The sequence below is a fragment of the Hibiscus syriacus genome, unplaced genomic scaffold, assembly GCF_006381635.1.
Source record: "Hibiscus syriacus cultivar Baekdansim isolate YM2019G1 unplaced genomic scaffold, ASM638163v2 tig00112225_pilon, whole genome shotgun sequence".
Lineage (NCBI taxonomy): Eukaryota > Viridiplantae > Streptophyta > Magnoliopsida > Malvales > Malvaceae > Hibiscus > Hibiscus syriacus.
This window is the reverse complement of record NW_024063273.1, coordinates 36,427-50,884: the sequence shown is the minus strand read 5'-3', so window position 1 is coordinate 50,884 and position 14,458 is coordinate 36,427. Positions and strand designations below refer to the sequence as shown.

At 36.2% G+C, this 14,458-nt stretch overlaps 1 long non-coding RNA gene across 1 annotated transcript; it reads right to left on the bottom strand.

Annotated features, from left to right (window-relative positions):
- Positions 1-10,597: 10,597 nt before the first annotated feature.
- LOC120175990 lies at positions 10,598-14,230 on the bottom strand. Its single transcript, XR_005521290.1, has 5 exons — positions 13,832-14,230; positions 13,578-13,702; positions 13,178-13,237; positions 11,941-12,005; positions 10,598-11,188 (listed from the first exon to the last, which is right to left on the bottom strand). It is a non-coding gene; the product is annotated as an uncharacterized LOC120175990 (long non-coding RNA).
- Positions 14,231-14,458: the final 228 nt, after the last annotated feature.

The following is a 14,458-nucleotide window of genomic DNA, read 5'->3' as shown; positions in this document are numbered from 1 at the left end:
AAAATTAAGAGGGCAAAAGAGTATTTTAGTAAGAGAAATAATTAAATATTCCTTAAGGTTATTTTATAAATCACGTGGAAAGCATTTGAGAGAAAACAAGGTTCCAGATATTTCTCTCTTTTTTTTCTTCTCCAACCGTGAAGCTTGCAAGCAAAGGTGAGTTGTCTTCTTTTGGATTAATTCTTATGAGTTAAGCATGGGTTTGGTTAATGAAGATTTAGGAAATATGATGGAGAGAAACAAGGACCTAGAAACTCAAAGAATTGTAAGTTAAGGGAGATTAAATGTTGGGAGCCATTGAATGAAATCTTAGATTAAAGGTCATAATAAGAATTAGAAGCTGGATTTGACTTGTCATCAAGCTAATTAAGAAGTATGAGTTGATAGAATTAAAATTAGAACAAGTTGGAATTTGAGTAAGATTCTTAAATTCTATATGGAGGATTAGTTTTTTTTTAAGTTTTAGAGGTATTGAATAGATAATAATTAGTTTAAGTAAGTGTATGAAAGTTAAAAGTATTAAAGAGAGTGAAATATGAATGTTTGAGCTGAAATGAGATGATTTTCGAGCTCAAAATAGGATTTCTGGGCTAGGGGAATCGGTACCCATTCAAGGGGAATCGATACCCCCTCAATGAATATGAATTTCCAGAATGCTAGAGGGGAATCGATACCCCCAGGGGGGAACCGAAAAAGAAGAAAGAAGAGAGACTAAACTATTAATCCCTTAAATTGGTAGACTATTAGAGGTTAATTTCAAGACTTAGGCATCTGATAATCATATTGAAAATTATGCTTATGTAGATATTGAGCCTAATCGAGTTCCGGAACCATCGACAAATAGGATCAATCGAGGGAAAAACAAAGAAATCTAGGTGAGTGCATATGCATAGCATGAATATGTATTTTATTCAGTTCTAGACTTGTGATAAGTCTAGATTCAATATTTTGATACATGATCGTAGTTCATATGATGATATATGACATGAATCCATACCATATGCATTATGGGACATGAATATGAAAGAAAAGTTATATGAGTTATATGATAAAGGTATGGAAATAATATGTCTACGTGATATGAATTAGATAAATTGTGAAAGCCCATGTTATGTAAATGAGAACTATAGGTATAGTTGGCATGCCAAGGGTAGAGGGTCTATGTACTCATTCGGGACATATATGTATTCTTTGGAACATGTGTGAAGTCTGGTGAGACACATACTTGATCCTTGGCATATGTATATGATTCTTAAGGAATGATATGTGGTCATTCGGGATATATATGTATTCTTTGGAACATGTGTGAAGTCTGGTGAGACACATACTTGATCCTTGGTATATGTATATGATTCTTAAGGAATGATATGTGGTCCTTCGGGACATATATGTATTCTTTGGAACATGTGTGAAGTCTGGTGAGACACATACTTGATCCTTGTCATATGTATATGGTTCTTAAGGAATTATATGTGGTCCTTATGGACATTATTATATGGCACTACGGTGCAATTCTACGCGCCACTCCTGTGCAATTCTACGTGGCACTTAGGTGCAACTATATGAGCTATGGTGACAACATAGTGCACAACCTCACAATACTCACATACCTTAGGTTCTCTGTATGGTACCATGGGCTAATGAACTTACTAAGGCGAACTTATGAATGTGAATTTGATAAGTATATGTGTAAGAAACATGATTTTAGTTATTGCATTGTTTACATACATCTTATTATTGCAACCCATCTCATTTTGGCAATTACTTTATGTTTATTGATATTATTATTATATTATTGCCTCACTAAGTCGATGACTTAGCGTGTGAGTGTTTCACACGTAGGATCCGATAAAGTAGATGATCGAGGTTAAGCAGCTGGACAACATTACTCCTGCAACTATCAGATCAGAAGTAACTTAATCAGTAGGTCATTTTGTTATGAAAATGGATGTTGGCATGTAATTAAAGAGTTAAGTTGTGTATGCTCTGAATAATTTGGTAAACTTATATTACCATATGTATATTATTATATTTTTCGTAATATAAGTTTGAGTATTTTACTATTATTTGTAATGAGTTGTGTTTTAAAAGTCAATGTAATATCTCTGACTTGTATCCGGGTTGGGATACGGGTTGGGGTGTTACATTTAATGGTATCAGAGCTATGGTTTAGCCGATTCTAGGTATAAACCAGAGTCTATAGAGTCTTTAAATGGAATACATGCCAACAAATAGTGAGAACTTCTGATCTGGTATAGTATGAGTATGTTGTTTTGCTAATACAACAATGTGTTTATTCTTATTAGATGTCCGGACATAATAGCTCCCGAAGTGAAGCGGGAGAAGATAGGCATGCTGAAAGCAGTAATTCACCTGCTCTGGCCAGGCAAGGTGAAGAACAGGCATCTCAAGGAGTGCCTGTGCAAGATCAAGATACGTTCTTCAGAACGTTAGACACTATTTTGACGCGTCTTCAACCTTCTGCTCCACTAACTCAAAGAATAAATGTAGCAAAAGAGTTGAGAGGCTTAGGAGCTCCTGAATTTAAGGGAGAAGCTGAGGAAGGTCCAGTGTCAGCGGATCTTTGGTTGAATGATTTGAAAATCATGTTAGATGGTCTCCACTGTTCTGAAGTGGAGAAGTTAGATGGAGTTGTATCTTTATTGAGGGGTCAGGCGAGGATATGGTGGACGAATGTCACCATAAGGATGCACAGTGACCAGTTGACTAGGTCTTTGTTCTTAGATGAATTCAAAAACAAGTACATAGGAGAACAGTTCATTCGGCAGATGAAGCAGGAGTTTTTGAATTTGAAACAGATGAACCGCTCTGTATATGAGTATGAATGTGAGTTCAACAAGCTGAGTAGATTTGCATCCGAGCTTGTGCCTACCGAAAAAGAGGCTTGTGAATGGTTTGTGGAGGGCTTACGCCCTAGATTGAAAGAGATGTTGATAGTGTTGAATTTGTCCTCGTTTCAAGAGGTGATCAATCGCGCCAAGGCTCTTGAAAGAGCTCAGAATGAGAGATTCGGGGATTTTAGAGTTCAGACATCAAAGAGAATGGGTGCTTCTTCTAGCGCAGTACCATCAAAAAGGGGAAGAGACTCGGGATTTCGATCACAAGCTAGATCAGAATCAGTTGCATCGTCTGCTAGGGGAGCAAGTCAGGCAAGACCTAGACAGACGCAGTCAGTGGGATCTGGTGCTGGGAGATCTACTCTGAGTCAAGCGAGACAGTGTCAGCACTGTGGGAAAAACCATTCTGGGGCTTGTCGGATGGCTGCTGAGACTTGTTTTCGATGTGGAGATGCTAGACATTTTATCCGGGATTGTCCATTGATTGTTGGTGAGCCTGCACCATCTGAAAGAGTTGGTTCTTCCTCACAAAGAGGACGAGGAAGAGGCAGAGGAAGGAACCCGTCTGAATTCTCTGCTCAACCTGAAGTTCGATCAACTGCACGGGTGTACAATCTAAAGATAAGTGAAGACCGTGATGACCCTGATATTATAGCAGGTACTTTTCAGTTGTATGATAAATTAGTATTGGTACTGATTGATCCGGGTTCTAATTATTCTTATATTACAAGTAAGTTAGTAAAGGAATTGAGGATTCCCTTAGAAGCTACGAGTAATGAGATTATAGTAACAACTCCGTTAGGCCATAGTGCCCGGGTGAATAAAGTCTGTAAGGGGTGTCCCATAAAGGTTCAGGGAATTGAATTCCCTGCTAATCTGATGGAATTACCCTTTGACGAGTTTGAAGTGATTCTGGGAATGGATTGGTTGTTCCGTTACTATGGAGATGTTAATTGCAGATTGAAAAAGGTAACCCTGAAAAGTCCAGGAGGAACAGAGATAAGTGTGAGCAGTGAAAAGTTTAATCCCTTAGCAAATGTAATGTTAGTAATGTCAGCTAAGAAGCTATTGCTACAGGGATGTCAAGGATTTCTTGCAAATATGATAGATTTAAGAGCTATAGAGAAAGGGCTAAAGGAGATTCCAATAGTTCAAGAATTCCCTGAAGTTTTCCCGGCTGAGTTGCCAGGATTACCTCCAGATAGAGAGGTAGAATTTCAAATTGAAGTAATGCCAGGAACCGCTCCAATTGCAATGGCACCTTATCAGATGGCTCCGAAAGAATTGCAAGAGTTAAAGAATCAATTGCAAGAGTTGTTAGAAAAAGGATTTATTCGACCAAGTGTGTCACCTTGGAGAGCTCCGGTGTTATTTATTAAGAAGAATGATGGATCAACGCGTCTCTGTATTGATTATCGACAGCTTAATAAGGTGACCATCAAGAACAAGTATCCCCTTCCGCGTATTGATGACTTGTTTGATCAACTAAAAGGAGCTTCGGTATTTTCGAAGATCGATCTACGTTCGGGTTATCATCAATTGAAGATCCAGGAGAAAGATATTCCAAAGATGGCTTTCAGAACGAGATATGGTCATTATGAATTCATCGTAATGCCATTCGGAGTAACGAATGCACCAGTTGCTTTCATGGATCTCATGAACAGGATTTTTCAGCCCTATTTGGACCAGTTTGTTGTTGTCTTTATTGATGACATACTGGTTTACTCGAAGTCCATTGAAGAGCACATCGCACATCTGAGGCTAGTTTTGCAAATTCTCAGGGATAAAAATCTCTATGCGAAATTGTCCAAATGTGAATTTTGGCTAAACGAAGTAATTTTCTTGGGGCATGTGATCTCAGCAGTTGGGATTAGAGTAGACCCTCAGAAGGTTAAAGCTATAATGGATTGGGAAGTTCCTAAGAATGTGTCTGAAGTTCGGAGTTTTCTTGGACTTGCCGGTTACTATCGAAGATTCGTTAAGAATTTTTCGATGATTGTGGTGCCTCTAACAAAACTAATGAGAAAGAACGTACCATTTGTTTGGACTTCTGATTGTCAAGAAAGTTTCGAAGCTTTAAAGAGAATTCTGACGGAAACTACGATATTAGTTCAACCGGAATCTGGAAAGAATTTTGTAGTATACAGTGACGCATCCCATAACGGGTTGGGGTGTGTATTAATGCAAGAAGAAAAGATGGTAGCGTATGCATCGAGACAGTTGAAACCACATGAAAAGAATTACCCCACTCATGATTTAGAAATGGTTGCTGTAGTATTCGCTCTCAGGATTTGGCGTCATTATCTTTATGGGGAGCGTTGTTACTTATATACGGATCATAAGAGCCTGAAGTACCTGATGACTCAAAAAGAGTTGAATTTGAGGCAACGTAGATGGGTAGAGTTCTTAAAAGATTATGATGTGATAATTGACTATCATCCCAGAAAGGCTAATGTGGTAGCAGATGCTTTGAGTAGAAAGACATTTGCAGCTTTACGAGCTATGGATGCAAGATTATCTTTAACGGGAGACGGTGGTCTTTGTGCAGAATTAACCCTTAAACCAGCATGGTTGGAACGAATAGGAGAATTCCAAAGTAAAGATGAAATGTGTTTGAAAAGAATTGAACAAGTAAAGAACAAAGAGATTAAAGACTTTGAGATTAAGTCAGATGGAAATCTATATTGTAAAAGAAGAATTATAATACCCGAAAATGACGACTTGAAGAAAGAAATATTAAAAAATGCTCATTGCAGTCCGTTAACGATGCACCCGGGTGGAACCAAGATGAATATGGATTTGAAGGATTGATTTTGGTGGTCAGGGATGAAACGAAGCATCACCGAATTTGTGTCTAAGTGTTTGATATGTCAACAAGTCAAAGCCGAGCATCAAGTTCCATCAGGATTATTGCAACCGCTTTTCATTCCTTAATGGAAATGTGAAAATGTTACGATGGATTTTGTTTCGGGGTTACCATTGACTCCGAACAAAAGAGAATCAATCTGGGTAATTGTTGATCGATTAACTAAGTCAGCGCATTTTCTTCCGGTTAGAACGGATTTCTCTATGGAAAAGTATGCAGAGCTGTATATTAGAGAAGTTATTAGATTGCATGGAGTGCCTGTTTCCATAGTCTCTGATCGAGACCCTCGATTCACTTCTAGATTCTGGAAATCTTTGCATGGAGCGTTGGGGACTCGTTTAAACTTTAGTACGGCTTTTCATCCTCAGACTGATGGGCAATCAGAGAGAACTATTCAGATATTGGAAGATATGTTGAGAGCATGCGTAATGGAATTCAAAGGATCATGGGAAAAGTATTTACCGCTGGCAGAGTTCGCTTACAACAATAGTTATCAGTCTAGTATAAAGATGGCCCCATATAAAGCATTATATGGAAGAAAATGTCGTACTCCATTAAATTGGTATGAACTCAAAGATCAAAGTGTTCTTGGTCCGGATTTAATTCAAGATGTAGAACAGAAAGTTCGAGAAATTCAGCATAACCTCAAAGTGGCCTCTGATCGGTAAAAGTCTTATTCTGATCTTAAAAGAAAGGAGATTGAATTTGAAGTTGGAGATAAAGTGTTTTTAAAGGTATCTCCATGGAAGAATGTGTTGAGGTTTGGTCGGAAAGGAAAGTTAAGTCCCCGGTTTATTGGACCATATGAGATTGTAAAAAGGGTGGGACCCGTAGCATACCAATTGACTTTACCACCAGAAATGGAAAAGATTCACAATGTATTCTATGTCTCAATGCTTCGAAGATATCGATCAGATCCCTCCCATATCGTAAACCCATAAGAGATCGAGGTACAACCGGATATGACTTATGAGGAAGAACCGATTCAAATTTTAGCTCATGAGGTTAAGCAATTGAGGAACAAGACTATTCCATTGGTTAAAGTTTTATGGAAGAATCACAAAGTAGAGGAAGTAACATGGGAGCGTGAGGAGGATATGAGGAATCAGTATCCCCATCTCTTTTCTTATTAAAAATTCGAGGACGAATTTTCTTAAGGGAGGGAGATTTGTAACATCCTCCATGCCGGGTTAGTGATTAATTTGTAAAGTTTCAGCATTTGGTGATTTAAGTAAAATGATGGAAGAGTTCAATGACCTATTTGAGTTATTTGGTGTAGGATTGAATTATAAAGAAGGAAAATTAAGAGGGCAAAAGAGTATTTTAGTAAGAGAAATAATTAAATATTCCTTAAGGTTATTTTATAAATCACGTGGAAAGCATTTGAGAGAAAACAAGGTTCTAGATATTTCTCTCTTCTTCTTCTTCTCCAACCGTGAAGCTTGCAAGCAAAGGTGAGTTGTCTTCTTTTGGATTAATTCTTATGAGTTAAGCATGGGTTTGGTTAATGAAGATTTAGGAAATATGATGGAGAGAAACAAGGACCTAGAAACTCAAAGAATTGTAAGTTAAGGGAGATTAAAGGTTGGGAGCCATTGAATGAAATCTTAGATTAAAGGTCATAATAAGAATTAGAAGCTGGATTTGACTTGTCATCAAGCTAATTAAGAAGTATGAGGTGATAGAATTAAAATTAGAACAAGTTGGAATTTGAGTAAGATTCTTAAATTCTATATGGAGGATTAGTTTTTTTTAAGTTTTAGAGGTATTGAATGGATAATAATTAGTTTAAGTAAGTGTATGAAAGTTAAAAGTATTAAAGGGAGTGAAATATGAATGTTTGAGCTGAAATGAGATGATTTTCGAGCTCAAAATAGGATTTCTGGGCTAGGGGAATCGGTACCCATTCAAGGGGAATCGATACCCCATCAACGAATATGAATTTCCAGAATGCTAGAGGGGAATCGATACCCCTAGGGGGGGAACCGATTCCCCCATAATGAAAAAAAAGAAGAAAGAAGAGAGACTAAACTATTAATCACTTAAATTGGTAGGCTATTAGAGGTTAATTTCAAGACTTATGCATCTGATAATCATCTTGAAAATTTTGCTTATGTAGATATTGAGCCTAATCGAGTTCCGGAACCATCGACAAATAGGATCAATCGAGGGAAAAACAAAGAAATCTAGGTGAGTGCATATGCATAGCATGAATATGTATTTTATTCAGTTCTAGACTTGTGATAAGTCTAGATTCAATATTTTGATACATGATCGTAGTTCATATGATGATATATGACATGAATCCATACCATATGCATTATGGGACATGAATATGAAAGAAAAGTTATATGAGTTATATGATAAAGGTATGGAAATAATATGTCTACGTGATATGAATTAGATAAATTGTGAAAGCCCATGTTATGTAAATGAGAACTATAGGTATAGTTGGCATGCCAAGGGTAGAGGGTCTATGTGGTCCTTCGGGACATATATGTATTCTTTGGAACATGTATGAAGTCTGGTGAGACACATACTTGATCCTTGGCATATGTATATGATTATTAAGGAATGATATGTGGTCCTTCGGGATATATATGTATTCTTTGGAACATGTGTGAAGTCTGGTGAGACACATACTTGATCCTTGGTATATGTATATGATTCTTAAGGAATGATATGTGGTCCTTCGGGACATATATGTATTCTTTGGAACATGTGTGAAGTCTGGTGAGACACATACTTGATCCTTGGCATATGTATATGGTTCTTAAGGAATGATATGTGGTCCTTATGGACATTATTATATGGCACTACGGTGCAATTCTATGCGCCACTCCGGTGCAATTCTACGCGCCACTCCGGTGCAATTATATGAGCTGTGGTGACAACATAGTGCACAACCTCACAATACTCACATACCTTAGGTTCTCTGTATGGTACCATGGGCTAATGAACTTACTAAGGTGAACTTATGAATGTGAATTTGATAAGTATATGTGTAAGAAACATGATTTTGGTTATTGCATTGTTTACATACATCTTATTATTGCAACCCATCTCATTTTGGCAATTACTTTATGTTTATTGATATTATTATTATATTATTGCCTCACTAAGTCGATGACTTAGCGTGTGAGTGTTTCACACGTAGGATCCGATAAAGTAGGCGATCGAGGTTAAGCAGCTAGACAACATTACTCCTGCAACTATCAGATCAAAAGCATCTTAATCAGTAGGTCATTTTGTTATGAAAATAGATATTGACATGTAATTAAAGAGTTAAGTTGTGTATGCTCTGAATATTTTGGTAAACTTATATTACCATATGTATATTATTGTATTTTTCGTAATATAAGTTCGAGTATTTTACTATTATTTGTAATGAGTTGTGTTTTAAAAGTCAATGTAATATCTCTGACTCGTATCCGGGTTGGGATACGGGTTGGGGGTGTTACATGTTTCATACGATTTGAACCATTATTTAATGTGTTGTAGATCGAAAGGTCTTCGGAGACGATAACCTTTAAAGTCAAAGTGAAAGAGAAAGCAAAGCAGGATGGACAATAAACAAAGACCTTATGAGCAAGCACTTAACTATATATGTATCAAATAGAAGGAAAGCCTGCACATGATATTAAAACATAACTCATAAGAATGCTAAAACAAGACTAGATGCTGCAGTAACTAAGACTAGATGCTGCATCTTCTCACTTCTAGCATCGTATTTAAGATGTTGGTTCAGTTAACCAGATAAAAAAAATACTGGATGTATCAGGATATAGAAAACAAACATGAAAGGTAGGGGACAATTGTCAATTAAAACAATCCTAATCAATTAGACATTCTATCTATTCGTTAGAGGATTTCAACAAGCACTCGATGATGAATGAACCTAAAAGCAACTAACACATTATACCATCTGTCTGGAAACATAGACAGTTAACATTTCCAATCTTTCAATCACGATAACAAATGATAAACCATGTTCACATTGAAAACACCAGAATATTCACAACCCCCTCCCCTCCGACTATACTATGGTTAGAATAAACTGATTGCAACTTCAGCTCGTTGCAGGAAAACACAAGAAAGCAAGGAGAAAACACCAAAATAATGAATTACCTCTCCAACTCTTATCTTTTTCCATTTTTTATTTTAAATTCCCCTGCCTAGAGAACTAACACCTCTCGATTGTTTTTATTCCGATTTGATTTGTGTCTCCGCTAATCCTCATAACCATCTTTAATTGCTACATCGAAACTACCCGAATTCTAAGTAGCCATGTAACATCAATAATCAGCTTTAATAAGGTTTTCTTATGCATTTGAACAACGAAATATCCTAACGATGACAAACTCCAAAATTCTATTTCAGATTGCAACACCATAACAATAACCAAAATAAAGATATGGAAATATTGATTCTCACAAATAACTAAGAACGAATAGTAAATTACTAACTACAATACTTCTTTATCACTTCAAAAATTCTTCCAGATCAACTATTTATTATCCTAGATAATTAGTATCTCTTATCTTTGCAGAACACAACCTATCAACCCAACCACGAAATTCCAAACATGCTTTCAACATCGCAATCACAAAATATTATGTATACATAGTATATTTTGAGTGAAACAAAATGTTACAGAACATAAGTAAATGGTGTCAACCTTTTTTAAAAAGTCCACATCATTGGTCCTAGCCTTTCATATACCGCTCTTGGGCTAGTTATGGTTTTGGTATGATTTTAACCTATGCTATCTCAATATCCGTAATGCCTTAAATAGGAAAGGATAGTTATCTAACTATGCATTTTGACCAAAAAATTCAGCACAAATATTCAAAGTAAATCACCCCATTCAATATTGCCAAGAAATGCTTGAAATGTTCACTCAAGCAGCTTTAAGTCTAGCTAATTCAGGAAAGAAGAAAATAAATAAATGACTTCTATAGCCTATTACCATCTCCAGTTCAAAGGTTGCATATTGCAACAATTTCGATTGGTAAAGTCCTCCAGTAAAGTGCACCAGCCAAAGTAATTGTTGCAGCATAATGGAGTGGTCCTTTAAGAAGTTCCTTGATGTAAAGGAGTGAGTTAGCGACAATTTAAAGAAGTCATAAGAAAGGCAACAAACAAGAAACGATCCATAAAGGGGTAAAAGATAACACACTATTTTCCCTCTTTAATGATTTGTTATCCCAAAAGACCATGGCTCATTTGATGCCTAGATGATATACAACTCCATTTGGTTGATGAAACATCAGGAAATTGTCAACTTCACACACACACACAAAAAGTTAGATGGATTCAGTTTGCCAAAATGATCTCCGATGGGAAATAAACCCCCAATATTTGGCCTTTCTATAGAAGACTTTCCAACAGGTTGCTCTGAATCTTGCACACACCCTTCCTTCTTGCCCAACGATAACAGTACCTCACAAATGTCAATTTAAAGCTGCAAAAAAAAAATTACATTTTTTCATATGGATACAAACATACTATAATTATACCACAAAAATACAAAGAATAATACAAGTAGGAACAAAATCCAAAGACACCTTAAACATCAGCTTTACTCAAAGCAAGTTCTCTAGCACACAATTGCTAGAGCAATAACGAGAACACTGTAACAGGAATGATAGTCAACAACTGCAACATTTAACCTCAATTGGTTACTTGTTAAGATTTAAGCCACAACATTTATTTCGCAACGTTCAAAGAATGAACCAATAGGCATCAGAGAAGAAATTTGGGAATCTTTGAGCAACCCCTTTTCTACAGCTGGGATTCAAGAATAATCCCACTTCTATGGAACAGTTTTGACATACATACTCAGCATTAATTTAATGATGCAACCTGTCCGTAGACCCTAAAAGATTAATAATTTCCACTGGCACTAGGGGAGAACTATTCCACATCTGGTATGTGCCTTTCTCATTTGTATTAGTATCTTCCATAGGAAAAAACCGAAGATCTTGGGCCTTTGGGGTAACTGGGGATCTGCTAGAATTGGTATCCATTTCATCAGTAGATCGTGGTCTTGACAATGGAGACTCTATAATTAGGGTATAAGTGCCGTTTGATTGAATCTCTAAGGGCCATGACAGACTGGTAGAAACAAAACACGATCAATAACTACTGACGAGATCGAAATACAGATACACGAAATAGGAAAATCAGTACGATTACTATTTATTAATAGCAAACCTGATGATCTGATGCATTACGATTCCATACACTCAATATATCCTCATTGAAGCGAATGCTCAGCACTGCACCACAAACATTATATCCATAGTCAAGTTGACAACTAGGGCAAGAAACTGCAAATGTAAGGAGGAGTGAATAATATATAACGAAAGTAGTATCGAATAATATTAAATGTTCATCATCTAGTGCCCAAGAGAAGGCACCATTTCAAACAACCAATCACAAACTAATTAGAAATTTAGAACATTTCACGAAGAGCCAAAGGCAAAGATACATTTAAGGGCCCGGAATTTCACCATTCACGATATTTCTTACAAAACCACATTAGCAAATAATAAGGTCCTGCATCGTAACACTCTATTTATTTGTTTATTTTATAGTTTAAAGTAGGGACAAATCATTAAAAGAGAAATGAGGTTAATGTTGACGCCAAAGAAGCCAAAATGCTAGTTAGGAAAAAAACAAGATGGGTACAAATTTAAACCAGGTTTCAGGGATCTTTTCAGAGGTTAAGAAACCATTAGCTTTCAGATCAAAGGTTGGTGGGCAGTATGACCAATCTCTTCCTCCTATAAACAAAAAAAATGTACATTATAATAAATTAGTCGTTACATTCAGAATTGGTATTTTCAGGCATTAGACGGGCACCAGTGTAATCAACAGAGGAACATACCATAGCCAGAAATGACAACCTCTATTTATCTGTGCACACTTATTAAACTGTAGCTCTATATACGAAAACATTCTATAATTGGTAGTCTATGGTAGATCATAGATGTCAACAAAGAAGAATAGCTCATATGGATATGGAGGCATCAGAGAGAGAGAGAGATAGAGAGAATAATCAACTCAACAATTTTCAGATTCCTCTCTCAGAGCTTAATCATAGGAAAGCAGGTATTACTGTTAACGAAACTCCATACATAGTATTTGTGTGGGACAAGGACTAACATTCTGAACCTCCATCTTCAACAATAGTATCTCTGAACCTCCTATGAAATAGTCTAAAGAAGTTAAATAAACTATAAAAACTTTCATTTAGTTATAGAACATGCCAAAATCAAGCATACGCTTTAATTAAAGTGAAGTTCCCATGATTCGGATTAGAATTCACAGATCTGGTTAGAAAACATTGCAGAAAGCTGATTTGAAATGGACGTTTGATCTTCTTTGTACAACAAAACCTAACTAGAATATCAGAAGGGAGATTCTTATATACAGTTTTCATTCTTACCAGATCTTATTTTTGGCTGTAGAGAGCCTACTATGGTTCTACATTACCAGACTCTGCAAACTGCAATGGTGGCAAGTGGATAAGTTGGTTCAAAAAGGTGCGAAAAACACTCTTATAATTTTATTAAAAAAAAAGAAAAAACAAATTATTGACTAAGAAAATCTCATTATTCTTCATCTTTCCGTAGTTCAGAAAGAAATGAATTCCAATGTTCACTATCAACCTGTTCAATTTGAAGCATACCATCTTCAATCCTAACATAACAGGAGAGAAGTAAGGAAGACTTCACTGCCATCTTTACCATAATAGTGTGTGTGCCAGTGTGTGAGTTCCCAATCAGCTTATTAGAAAACCACTCATGTATAAAGAAAGAAGATAATGAGTAAACATTATTAACAACCTTAAATAACCCATATTGCACATCGAATGCAGCCAGAGTAATATTTTCCATAAATCTTTGAAAATTCCACCACCATCAATACCAGCCTACTCCAATCCAAATTCATTGACAAATGTTACACGAATCTGTGGGGAAGCAATAAAATTGATTAAATCATTCTTGGCCTGCATGAAGAGGGAATTTGGGGAAGATAACAGTAAAGCTACTAAAGATGATAAAGTTTTCATATGTCAAAAGACTTATGTAAAGCATACCAATCCTTTAAAATCTTCTTCAGACAGTGCACTCGTCTGATTAAAAGCATCTTCTAGAATATGATTCCTTCGTATTTTGAATCGATTTCTGGGAAAAACTGCATGAGCACCTTGTCTCTGCTCAACTGATGCTAGTTGTGACTGGTAGGTGGGGTTATAGTATTCAGATACAAAGTAAAACAAATAAGAAATTAAATATCAGTGAAAAAGAATTCAAATGTTAGACTAAATCTCCTAGGTAACTCCCAACCTCCTAATTCAAGGAATTCAAATAAAGATAGTCTAAGTAGCATCCCAATATATGAAAATCTTGGAAAAAAGGGAAAATACCCATGTTGGACACAATATCCGTGTCCAAAATTCATACCTAAGTTCAAGTAAACATAGCTTAGGAAACACCGAAGTGATAAAGAGTCAGTATTAATGGAGAACATAATAGAACAGTAAGGAGAAAGAAAAGTATAGGAATAACAATGCCAACCTATATAAAGCTTTTGAGAAATTGAAGACAAGAACAGGGAGAAAATACCTACATTGAATTTGGTCACTAGAACAACAGTGATGGCAGAAAATGAACTAAGAAATCATTTCTTTAAAATTCACATCGCCAACAATATCATATGGCAG